Below are 10,231 nucleotides of genomic sequence, written 5' to 3' on the forward strand. Positions count from 1 at the left end.
AGACCATATTGCAGCACTGGATGGTTGCTCTGGAAGTAATCCCCCCTTTTCACTTCCAGGGAGACTACAGCAGATACAAAGAGAACAATAACACCATTTGATAGAGCAAACTCTCAGCTACAAAACACAGTTTTGCAACACAGTCACCACCATTAACTGTGCATTTTCACCAGCGATGAACAAAAACCTGCATGCTGTGCTCATCAAAATCTGCGCTAGAGGTGGTCCTGTTGCTATGCCACTGCTGAAATGGGCTCACATTTACTCTCTGATCTCCAGAAATGGTTAGCATGTGTTGACAAATGTCAACAGATGCCATTTTTTTTTCTGCACAGAGGAATTCAGTGACACAGCTTTACTTCATCTACACTTCCATGTCTGGCACCATTTTGTTAGATTGCCGCTTGCTGCCATCTGTCACACAGCAACCATATGTAAGGGAATATTGGTAGGAAGGTTCAACCTCTACTGCCATACCACCAACATCCACTTCTGACACTGTGGGCCAATATAATAAAATAGGAGGCATTACTTTCAGAGAGGCTCTCATACCTTCATCAACACGCTTCAATCAGTTAACAAATGCATACAGATAAGGTACAAGTATTTGAAAATTAGATAAATGGTCATTTTTCTTTTTTCTGCAAATCTTGCTTTCCGGATGTCTTAGAGAAAAATGTCAATCAATGAAAAATGAAATTAATGACTTCCGTTGGAGAGGTCGTCTTAAATAGTACATGGACTTTTACATCATTTTCTTCAGGTGATCAAAATCTTTTCCATTAACATAAATAAGTAATTTCTGTGTTATTTGTGTCCTTGTTTTCCCTCATGATGAAGACAATACAGCCTTGAAGCTCAGACCTCATTTTCAGAAAGAAGTTCAGGCATAGCAACATTAAATCTAGTCATGTAATCAGTATGCTCTGCAATATTACTACTATAGGGGCGGTAGAGTTTATAAATCAGAGAAACTTAGTAGTAAAAAGCAGCAGGTTTTTAAAAGGGAAATGCTGTTTAGAAGAATAATGATTAAGTGAGATGGAAATGATGTTACTCTTAACAAAACAATTTACTGAAACACTTTGAAAATGGAAATGCCAGCAGGCAATTTGTTTTGTTTTGAAATAGGCTTCAACTCTGCCTTCTGCCTGTCTGATAGTAGGATGGGGGAGGCATATGTACAAACACATTTATATATACGGAGTTATAAAGGTACACACACTCACACATCTAAACATACACTTACGTACACATATATTTGTGCAATAAGATGACAGTGCTTTACTTTGCATCATCTATGTTCAGCTCTTTAAACCTGATACCTGCTGAAGTCACAATTCCGTCTTAGAATCCCTCAGCAATTGCACAGTGAAAGCAAGGCTCTTAGAAAATAAAATGTTTCAGAATACATTATTGATGAGTTTTGGAAGTACCACATTTAGCTGGATGGAGCCTCCTTCAAGTTCTTTTTCTAAAAATGGGGATTCTTGTGCAAATGGTAACTTTTTTTTTTTTTTTTTTTTTTTTGCAAATTGTATAATAAATTCATCATTGAGGTAGGCAGAGAAAATATGTGGAATGGAGTGCAGAGAACATAAAACATGAAATTAGGAGAGTTTCAGAGAAAAAGTGTAGGTGTAAAGTTTGCCAGCATAGAACTTAGCATTCTGTAAGTCCACCCTGTCCCTCCACCCCCTCTTACATATCCTTGGTAGTAAATACTAAAATCCTTTGGTCAGTTTTTTCAATGCTTGTTCTTATAGACTTGGGGCATATTGGATCAGACCCTTGTGCTTATAGACTTGGGGCATATTGGATCTGACCCAGCCCTGTGGCTCAAAAAGTGTTCAGGGTGTTTTGGAAAGAAAACAAAACATATCTGAAAGTGCATTTATATGCCAAACACACATAAAAAGAATCCCTTAATGTCATGGGGATGGGGTTGTTGGGTATGACATTTTTTCTCCTTGTGGCCATGTGGTTAGCAACCTCTCAAGCCATATCAGTACACCATTATTCTTGCTCTTCCACTCACATCTCAGATTTAGGAGCTCTCAGTTCCAGTATTTTGGAGTTTGTATCTATGTGAAGGATCACAGGGTCTCATTCATTCATATCCATCTATATTTACACTTTGGAGCCCATCCTTCTATACAGAAATTTGAAAACAGGAATTTGGAAGCACTCAAGCTATATGGAAGGAGGCTGGCCAAATGTACATTATAGGTTTTCATGTCCTAGGAGAGTAGAAAAACTATATGCTGTCCTGCTATCATGTATTCATCTCACCCAACAAAGAATATCACTCTGGGAAGGCTATATTTCCTCATATCTTCATGAGAAACTCTGGAGTTTAAACCTGATTTTAGTCAACTCTCCTGTATCTTTTTCTTTATTGCTTGGGATATAGTAGTGCTTTTGTGAGTCATAAGGAAGAGACAGAAGTCCAAGTGTAGGATTCTTTGCCTGAGAGGTACCAAAGTGATGAGACAAGAAGGAAGATACTATCTATTCCATCCTATGATCTAGCAGAGAGCTATCTAAAACAATCCCACTGAGTTTCCTCTCTGACATTCAGTAGGTCAAGCCATTCTACATCTTTATTAAGGAAAAACATGTTGAAGGAAGGTAATAGGGCATCTTGCAGAATAACTGTGCAGGTCCCTCCTGCCTTTATGGTATAAAAGCAACTTATAAATACAGTTAATTTTAGTGTTAACCTTTACATCTTCAAAGAATTGGAGAAACATTAAATTTCATAACCCAAATATGAGCACAAAGGATATTTATTATTCTTACAGTGTCTTGCTTTTATGAGTGAAAATATTAAAGCAGATTGCAATCCTTGCTCAGTAGGTGTAACACGTCATTTCATATCTGCAGTTGGAACTGATAGGGCTGTTTTCAGAACAAGGAGCAATGCTGCACGAATCTGGGTTCTGTAACCTGGTACTCCTTACCGCCTTGCCAAAGACGCAAAAAGATTATTTTTATGAGCCAAAATCACCATCTCACATTCCAGGTGATAGTTTTGGAAGCATTAATGTGATATGTTTAATTTGCTCACCAGAGGCTTCGCATAAGCAGACAGAAAAATTAAGACAATATATTTGGTCTCATCCTGTGCACCATGCCTTCTCCTGGCTGAAACCCTTATGTCTGTACCTTGTTCCATTTCATGGTAAGCTTTCATATGTGTGGTTCAAACACTGTCTACAGAGTCAACAGACAATGTGATTCCTGCCTGTACTGTCTGCTCTGTTGCCACAATTCATCTTTTACTGATGCCAGCTTGAAGAGGCTGTCCCTCCTAATTTCAGCAGCTAGTGACATCAAAAATCAGAAGACTGGATATGAAAACAGAACATCAGGACTGGGTCCGCCTTACGCCAACTCTTCTGATGTTTTCCTAGCAGACAAAACAGCATGTTGTTTGATTGGATTCAGCTGCACCTTCACCAACTCGAGCTCTTTTCTTGACTAAAAGATTCTAAAGTCACAGCATAGGAAAGTGTCTGCTTATCCCCTGAAATTAGGACATTAATTCTGGTTAGGAAGCCCAGACTGCTCACTGACAATGCTGTGCAAAGCACCTGTGCAATCTGAAGATTCTGCCTGCAGCTTTGCTGTGAAAAGAACAAAAGTATTTCACCAATAAATGACCCCTGGGATAACAAGGACCTGTCAAAATCTCCTGTCACAGCTGTTTCTGATGTGGACATCATATTTTCCCTCTGAAAGTGAAGTTCTTTATTAGTTCGCAGACAGCCTGCTCTAGCTTTTTGCACTTACAGGAAAATTCAGAATGTTGTATGAAGCTGTGTGCAATATTGATGCTGCACTCACGGCAATAATTGGGCTTTGTACCAACTTGTTCTTCTATTGTATCGAAACAGTGAAACACCCTATGTGATAGACTTGGAAATATTTCTTGATTTATTTTTTCTCGTATTATTTTATCAATACTTTAACATGGCTTTTTTTTTTTTTTTTTTTTTTTTTTTTTTTTTTTTTTGTCCAAGTATGGATTAAATTCTCATCTTTTTCTTCTGTATATATGTCTCCAATTTAAAATAGAAATAATGTGTGATGGGCTGACAGACGTTTCTGGAAAATCCTGTTAGTATTAAAAAAAAAAAAAATTAGCTGTAACCAGAGCAGAACAGATAATAGAGATGAAGAGTGTTTATAGTAAACCAATGCAAGAAGTTCCTCTTATAATATTTATGCTTACTTTATAATTTAGCTTACATATCATCCTGAGAGAAGTGGCTAAATGTAAATCAAGGAAATGTCTTCACTGCACACTCTCACAATGCACAGAGAGGTCTGAGCTAGGTTTAACCTCTCTAGTCAGTGTGGACATCAGTGTTACATAGTTGGATTGCTTCTACACTAAGACAAATATCTCAAGGGTTATAGTTTATTCTGAAATGCCCTCGAGTTACAGATTTCATGCAAGGACACCCCGTAATAGATGTATTTCCTATATATTAATAGTTTTCCCATCTGATCTAAAAAGATTCTTTTGTAAATTTTGGTATTTTCCCCCAAATAATGACCCAAATTGTAGCTTGAGTTGGGAAATTAATGCCAGACAAGTTTCATCAAAACACTCGGGAGTTTTTACCATTGGTTTCAGCAGGCTTGGGATTCCATCCCCTAGATAAATTGCAAGGGCAAGCACAGGCTCGTCCAGTGGGAGTGCTGATCAACTCATACTGCTCAGAAGGAAGAGGATAAATCTCCTTAGTGCCCTTACACAGTGCACACTTCACCTTTCTTCCAGAAGGCTGCTGGCAAGGTCTCTGGCCCCAAGCAAGTTACAAATGGACAAAATGCTGGGAAGCCCCTTAAGGTCTTACCTTCGGACAGCCATGCAGATCCTCCTCATTATTAAAATCCCTCCCTTGAAGTAATTTTGAGGATTAACAGAACCAGCTCTTCATGTAAGTTTCTTTTTTGCTCTTTCCCATATAAAATTGTGTTACAAGAATGTCAGTGTGGAATGCTACGCTCAGAGTCCCAGCTACTCAAGCTATCCGTGAAGTGTCATGTTTCGTTCTACAATAAAACTCACATTTCACATGTTTTTCACATTTTTCTTTGCAAACATCACCTCATGGCATTTTTAAATGGCAAGACCAAAGCATGAAACACTTCCTACGTGCCCTTGTAGGTCTTTCAAGCTTCCCAGAGCCCTTTTTGGTGGGGTTTCAGCAACTCTGTACATTTTCTGGTGCTTAATTCACTTTTGAGATCTGAACAGATAACACGGAGTAACATGAAAGGAGACAGAGAAACAGGCTGCAGGGAGTCTTCAAAGCGCAGCTCTAAACAAAAGAGAGACAGGATCCTCATCCTGTCTGCTTCACATTCCTGTTGTAGATTTCAGTTCCTTCTGGTTTCCTTATCTTAGAAAAGAGATAGCATTGCTTGCTTACCACACACAAAGACTGCGGGAATTAATTGATTTAGACATACAGGCTGCTTTTGAAAGCCTGGAACATTATTAATATGAACCAATACCCACCGAAGACATGACCAGCTAACTGCTGCATCCTCTGTGACAGTGCTTTACAGAATCACTGCAATTATTGCCAACCTGCAGAGGATTAAGGAGGCCAAGCAGAGCTCTCTATTCAGCAAATCCATTTCCCACTTTAGCCCCAAACTATATCCCTTGCCTTGATTTTGCTTATCAGAATTCAGTTTCTGGGCATGGAATCTGCAGGGCTGGCCCAGGGTAAGGCTGTAAGGGGCTTCACAGCTTTTAGTATCCGTTTGTAACTTACTTGGGGCCAAAGACTTTTCCACCAGCCTTGCTGTCAGAGCAAAAATTCACACTGCTATTTTTAATGACTCTATTCCCCCAGGGCTCCTGAAGGCGTTTTCCTATCTTAGACTTTCTTCCATAAACCACTATTCAAGCACCACTTTGGAAATGGCAACTGGCCATGGCAGACAGCAATGCAACTGTGTTTTTGTGGTGGCTGTTGCTTCACTCTTGTAAGGAGCACTTCAGAGGATTGCTTCTTTTTAACCCTGATTTCTTCCAGCTCACCCTTTTGCAGCAAGAAAATATTTCCGCGCTTTGTTGATCTTCTGGTTTGTGCAGATATTGTGCCATGGGCTGTATTACCGTATTTTCTCTGCCTTTGAACTCTTAGTATTTTTCCTTCTCTCTTTCCTTTTGCTCCAAAGCTCTGCAATTATGCTTTGCTGGACAAGTCACATCCCGAGAAGGGTTAAAGTAAGAAATATATTGCTGGAAAAGATGTGTGCCAGCACATTGCTTTGGCTTTCACATGTACATTACAGCTAGCAGTAGTTAAAATATTTGGGAATGGATTATTTCAACTGTTTATATGATTTAGTAGAAATGTTTTGCAGGAAAAAGCAGTTTCATCAGTATTTCAAGTCATTTCAAGTCATTTCGTGTTTTTGTTTTGATTTTTTGCTGTGTTTTGTCTTTAACACTTTGACTTTATGTTGTTGTATATACATTTTTTTGGATTATTGTATGCATGTATTTGCTAAAAATATAAACAAAAGGCTTTGATAAGCTTGTGCTAATATTCCATACATTTGTTTTTCATCTTCCACATTATTTTCTGAGATGGAGCCCAAATTGCCATTTATCTGTCTGAAGGTTAAGCAGGAAAGGGCACAATGGTGCAATTTCTCACAGAATAGACTTTGTTGTGCAGCAGCATCTGCTGGCACACAGCTCTTGAAGAGTTTTTGAGATTTACTTCCTTTCATGGAATCCACTGGAATAGTCCTACCCTTTTTGTCCACTGACCAATCCTTTGCAATTTTAAAGCACCGCAATATTCTGGAAAGGTATAGTGACACAAAACCGCAAAGATATTTCATTCAATAGAAAAGTGACATGGGGGTGAAATGGTCTAGTTTAAATTATTCCAGTGCTTCAATTCTCTGTATGTTTTAAGCTAATTTGTATTTTATTTTCCCCAGAGTCCAAACTGGGAGGTACTTCAGAGATTCATTCAGGCTTTATGTTGTAGACCCTAGATAAGGAGTCTTTACTTTTACTCACTAGGATTTAGAGATTTTAAAATGATGAAACTTGGTCTGAGATTTTCTGAGAAAAATGTTACTGTTTTTTTTCTTCTTTTCTTTTTCTTACTCTGGTGTATATAATATTAAAACTCATCCAAAAGTTAGGAGTAATTCAAAACAAGAAGCAATCTTACAATTTTATTTTATTTTATTTTATTTGGGGGGGGGGGAGGGGGGGAGGAAATGAAATGTTATGACAAACTTCACTTTTGCTTTCTCCCCCTAAGAGTCATGCTAGACTATAATCTGATTTACAAATCTGGATTAGTTCAATCAGAAGTGAACTTTGTTAATTCAGTGTGTACAGATCTGCTCGTGATTAATCCTCATTTAGACAAAACATGAACAGCCTCACTTTAAATATCCAATCACTGTCACTTGGTATGCAAGATCTTTAGGAGAGATCAATAAAAATCAATTATCTTGAATTTTGTCTGATTTTCAAGATAAAGATTTGATCTTTTTCACAGGAATATTGGGGATTTCTCTCAAAATAAACTTATCTTAGTTGATTTTTTAACGAGGAAGGATGGAAGGAAAGGTAATCTTTTTCTATCTCCACAGAACTGTAAGAACTCAGACATTTCAATGTCTTATGTATGTTCCAATGTAGCAGACAGTATTGAGCTCCTTCAGTGAGACCTTTATTGAAGTGTTTGATGGTTTTTAAAGTCTACCGAGGTGTTTAACTAGACTTCTAGACTTCTATGTATTAATTCCCTTGGAAACTGTAATGAAATCTTAGAGATGCTGCTTTCTTTTTTTTTTTTTTTTCAATTTTTAGGAATTTTTAATCAAAGATTTTTTTCAAATTATTTTTTTTTATATTAACACAACTTTTGTTTAGTGAATACTGAGGTAAGTAAGTGATAAGGAAAGTATAATGTTATTATATGAATTGCTTACTTTTTTGCAAATAAATGCTCTAGCTTTTATTTCAGTTCTTACTGCTTAGCAAATGCTTCTAGTTAATGCTGATACACACATACAATTAATTTCTGTTGAAGTGTTCTTTGTATTAAAGTATGCAGCCTTTGGATCCTTCTGAAAATGAGGATGCAATTTTTTTGGTCATCTTAAGTATGATTTTAACATCTGATAACTGGTTGTAACAATTGTGTTTTATAATCAATTTAGCATCTTTCACTTAGGAATTTCTAAATGCTTTATGAAGAATTCTTATTTTGTTCATGCTGTTTAAAAGAATTTATTTATTTTTAACACAGGGACTTCAAGTGGCAGATCAAAATGTGAAAGCAGGTGCTGTTTCCACATACTGTTTTCTCAGATGTAGTTGCCCCTGAATATTTTTTCTTGCTCCAGGTCAGATAAACTTGGTGCGCCATGTTTATGGCTGCTCCTCTTCTTTGGGAACTGGGAAGTAGCATTCTTTGGAGCAAATTGCAGGCAGCTCCTTCTACATAGTGCATCCTGTTGTGTTTTTTTTGGGGCTTACTGGTGGTCAGGTGCTCTTAAATTGATGGAGGAATGCTTAAGGGAGAAATTACTGACCATCCATATGATGAATGGCTGAAGAGACATCAGGTAAAGCTGAGCTTTGGCTTGGCATCCACTGAAAATACAAATGTTTTCTTTTATTATTATTTTTTTTTTCTAGACATCTGTGTTTGTTCCAAGGAAAGCCCTTGGAAAGAGACACTGGCATTTCTCCACCTGGAGCCTACAAAAAAGGCAGGAGAGATTAGTTTGCTTTTTGCTTATGTTGAACTGTGCTGTGTCTCAAGATGCTGGAAGTGTTAATGATCACCAGGTGCACTGCACACTTTTTAATCCATTATCCTTAAGTGTGCATTGGCCAGTATTTCTGTTAGTAGTTCTTACCTTCTGGCTGGTAATAGAGAGGGTCCCCTTGTGTCATTTCAAGTTAGAACTTTCACATAGGCATGCAGTTAGAGTGTTCTCATGAAATAGGTAACTCTCTTAGTATATGTAATTGAAGTTTCTCGGTGAATTTTAAAATTCCCTTAAAAACAGCATTTTGATGTAATACACATCATGTTTCCATGTTCATTGGAATATTTGTGAATATTTTCTTCCTTTCCCTTAGTGCTTTATTATTCTCTTAAAGATGACCATTGCCTTTCTATATAAAGACTCGTTAGTTGTTTTTTGGTGGGTTATGCTGCCAATTTTTAGAGTTAAAAAATCCAGATCTTCCCTATTCTGAACAACTTCTTGATTGAGAGTGAACACAGTAAAATTAACATCACAGATTGTAGGATTTTCACTTTAAAGTGTACTTCAGTTTGATTTCACTAGCCTCTTATAAAGAAGTAGAGCAGTATTGTCTTTAATAAAGCATTCTTTTCTTCAATTATCTCTTGTAGGAATTTACTGTTCACATCTCATTATCATCAAAACTATTCTTGTACTACAAAGGTTTAAAACACCTTTTTTGTCTTTGTTAAATTACATTATATTTCCCATTTACATGAATGGAACCTGGAGATCTGGCTCCTGTTTCGGCAGCATGAGATGCTATGATGCCTCTGAATAAATCAGGAAAATATTGCATACATGATTTACTTAACCATTTGTAGGGTATCAATAAAAGCTTGCTTGAGCTTGAACATAAAGAACCTCAAGGAAAGGTAGCACTTCAGTAATAGCAACAGACTTCTGAAACTTGATCTTGTACTTCCACCATACTTTGAAGATAACAAAACTGTAGGATTCAGTGTTTGATTGCTTTGGTGTAAATTAAAAGCCAGTGTTTCAGAATATTAAAAGTGCCATGCAAGTGAGCGACACTCAATAAAAAAAGGAGAAAAATTTTTAAAAATTGTTAAAATATTGGACATAGAAACAAGGGGACCTTATTCTCCATATTTAATATAACCTGTATGAAACTTCCAGGTTATTTTCCCTCAGCAAAGAGTGGAAATTTTTGATATAATTCTGTAGGTCCTGATTCTCTGTTCACTGAACACATGTGTATTGGTTGCCGAATAAGAAATTTGTATCTTTGCTGCAGTCATAGCACTGCTCACCATATAGACACATGAACTTATTTCCCGAAGATTCAAGATTAAAACAGGAGATCAAAAAGTGGGACTAAATGTGCCAGTGAATAAGGGAACTGCATCAGAATTTCATAGTGTATGTACATTTTGCTGGAGCT

Source organism: Lagopus leucura, unplaced genomic scaffold, assembly GCF_019238085.1.
Source record: "Lagopus leucura isolate 7727_CA_CO unplaced genomic scaffold, USGS_WTPT01 Super-Scaffold_100001, whole genome shotgun sequence".
NCBI classification, from domain to species: Eukaryota; Metazoa; Chordata; class Aves; order Galliformes; family Phasianidae; genus Lagopus; species Lagopus leucura.